Source organism: Rhinopithecus roxellana, chromosome 3 (genome assembly GCF_007565055.1).
Source record: "Rhinopithecus roxellana isolate Shanxi Qingling chromosome 3, ASM756505v1, whole genome shotgun sequence".
In the NCBI taxonomy this organism is placed as follows: domain Eukaryota; kingdom Metazoa; phylum Chordata; class Mammalia; order Primates; family Cercopithecidae; genus Rhinopithecus; species Rhinopithecus roxellana.
Genome location: NC_044551.1, coordinates 173,626,950 through 173,629,949, shown reverse-complemented (window position 1 = coordinate 173,629,949; position 3,000 = coordinate 173,626,950).

The window sequence follows — 3,000 nt, the reverse complement described above, 5'->3', positions numbered from 1 at the left end:
GCCTTCTTAGTAGAGAGGCTGTGCCCTTTGCAGAAAGGGTCTGGAGTCCCTGTGTGCTTGGGCCAAGTCACTTCCTACCTCAGAGCCTTTGTTTCCTCCTCTGTCCTATAGAGCTACTCCCACCTCCTCTGAGCAGCTGTTGGGATATTAAGAGGGTGTGTTGACCATACAGCCGAGTGTGGAAACCTAGCAGATGCTTAGGACAAGACAGCATAATAGAAAAAAACAGGTAGATCTAGTCCCAGGCTCAGTTAGATTTGGGGACATGGACTTTGTCTCTCTACCTCTCAACTCAGTTTGCCTCCGGGCTGGCCCCATTCTCAGGCAGGCCAAGGCCACTGTGAGGCAGGGTGGCTTCGGAAGTGCCAGGATATACTATCATATCCGCCAAGCCTGGCCAGAAGGAAGGAAATGTCTCTTCCCCAATGGCTGTGACCAAAGTCCTGCAAGTGGGCCTTGTCTCTCAGACTGCGTCACATGCCCATTCCTGAGCTAATCCTTGTGGCTGAGGGGACGCACCACTCAGATTGGCCAGATCTGTGTCCTCTGCCCATCCCTCCAGCCAAGGATAGAGTCAGCCCTATGGAAGCACTGATGGAGTGGGGGAACTATGGCCTTCCTAGGGATACCGGGGTGCTGTCCCGGAAAGGGGACAAATAAATGCTAGGGGAAAAAATAAAAATACTTTATGAACGTATCAATAATAACAATTATTTACATTTTCATCATACGCTGGTGGAGTAGAAAGTGCTTTCTGAGCTGTACTACCTCACTGGGACCTTAGTTCATCTAGACAAGTGATCTTTTTTTAAATACCCTGGTGCATGAGCCTGCTAAAGCTTCTCCTGCCTTTGAGCCTAAACAAAGTCAGTGGAGGTGACATGAAGAAGTTGAAAGAAACAGGCTTTGGGGGTCAAACAGACCTGGTGCTAGCCCTGCCCCTCACCCCTGCTTCTCTACCATTTGACCTCAGACAGGTGGATTGTATCCTTCTGAGCCCCATTCTGCTCGCCCGTAAAATGGAGTATGTCTATACATCTCCCGGGCCTATTGAGAGGATTGTGTAATAAGCACCAACTTTTATTTAGTGTTTACTATGCTCCAGGTGCTATTCTAAGTGCTTTAGGGGCATTACCTTCTTTAATCATCACAGCAATTCTATGAGACAGTTACTATCAGTGCCTTCATCATACACGTAGGGAAACTGGGATGCAGGATGCCTAAATAGTCTAGGGTCACACAGTAAGTGGTGGAGCCAGGATGCAAACCCAGACAGGCAAACTCTGGGGCCACGAGCTTCAGCCCCGCCCTGTGCTCCTTCCAGATTAAATGAGGTAATGTGCATGCAAGAGCTATGTAAACCGTAACACACTATATAAATGCCACTCATTATTACTTCTCTCCTCACGCCCTGGTCATTAAAGCCAGGAGGGACCTAATGAATCTACCGTTCAGATATTTTCTCACAGCTCAAGACACGGTCCTTGGTCCCTGAGCTCCCACTTCCTCCCAGCCTGCCTGTGACTCAAGGCTGCACCTAGAGACCCCTCTCACTCTTTCTGCTCTAGCGTGCCAGCCATCTTGGATATGGCCAGTCATGCTCGAGAGAGGGGTCAGCAAAGCGATGAGTAGGAGATGACGAGCCGTGGGCTAAGAACTCTGGTGAGGGGAGTTGGTCTTGCACACGTGCATACATCCATTCAGCAACTCTTGATGAACACAAGGATGAACTAGGACTGTACTGGACAGTAGCAACATATTGAAGAGAAGAACCAACATGGTCTCCACTCACATGAGAGTTCCCAGAGTGGTAGGGAAGTCAGACAAAACGGGACCCCCTGAGATCAGGGAAGAGATTCTGCACCATGTGTAGTATGGTGCATAATAGCAGAACCTGCCTGCTGGGGTGGTTGTGAGATACACGCTAGATGAATCGTGCAGGCACCGTCAGAGCTGAATACATGTTAGCTGTCATCACAAAATGAGTTCTGCTGCCTCCCACCTCTGACATACAGCTCAGCACTCAATGCCATGTAACTTACTTGTTCATTCTTTGTGGCTCTTGGTTTCTGCTTTATTTCACATATCAAAGCACATACTCATTAACAAAACTCCAGGAAAATAATAAAGCAGAAAAGTGTATACTTTTCAAATAGCAAGAGAATGGAAACAGAAATCATATTGGTGATTACCAGGGGCTGGTGAAAGGAGGGAATGGAGAGGCTGCTTAATGGGTACAGGGTTTCTGGTTGGGGTGATGAAAATGTTCTGTAATTACATAGTGGTGATGGCTGCACAGTGGTGGAGATGTACATAATGCCACTGAATTGTCTACTTTAAAATGGCACGGTGGCTCATGCCGGTAATCCCAACACATTGGGAGGCCAAGGCGGGGGGATCACCAGAGCTCAGGAGTTTGAGATCAGCCTGGCCAACATGGTGAAACCCCGTCTCTACTGAAAATACAAAAAATTAGCTGGGCGTGGCGGTGGGTGCCTGTAATCCCAGCTATTCAGGAGGCTGAGACAGAAGAATCCCTTGAACCAGGGAGGCGGAAGTTGCAGTGAACCAGGGAGGCGGAAGTTGCAATGAGCCAAGATCACACCATTGCACTCTAGCCTGGGCAAAAAGAGCAAAACTCCATCTGAAAAATAAATAAATAGCAAAATTGGTACATTTTATGTTGTGTGTATTTTATTGTAATTTTTTTAAGTAGCAGGGAACCACGACCTCACGGCACACGGTCAGTCAAAGCAATGTTTTCTGTATTTTCCTCCAGTTTTGTTTTCAATGCATATTTTGCAAGAGTTAGTCATAATTGCAAGTACAAGTTTGTATTTTCTCCTTTTTGAATCCAGCAGTATGTCCTAAGTATTTTCCCCATGTCCTGCATAACACTGCTGGGCATTTAGGAGGTCCTTTTCTCCCAAAGAACTGTTCACTAATATTAGCAAACACATTAAGAACATGAAAGACACACTATTGATTGGGAGAAACTAT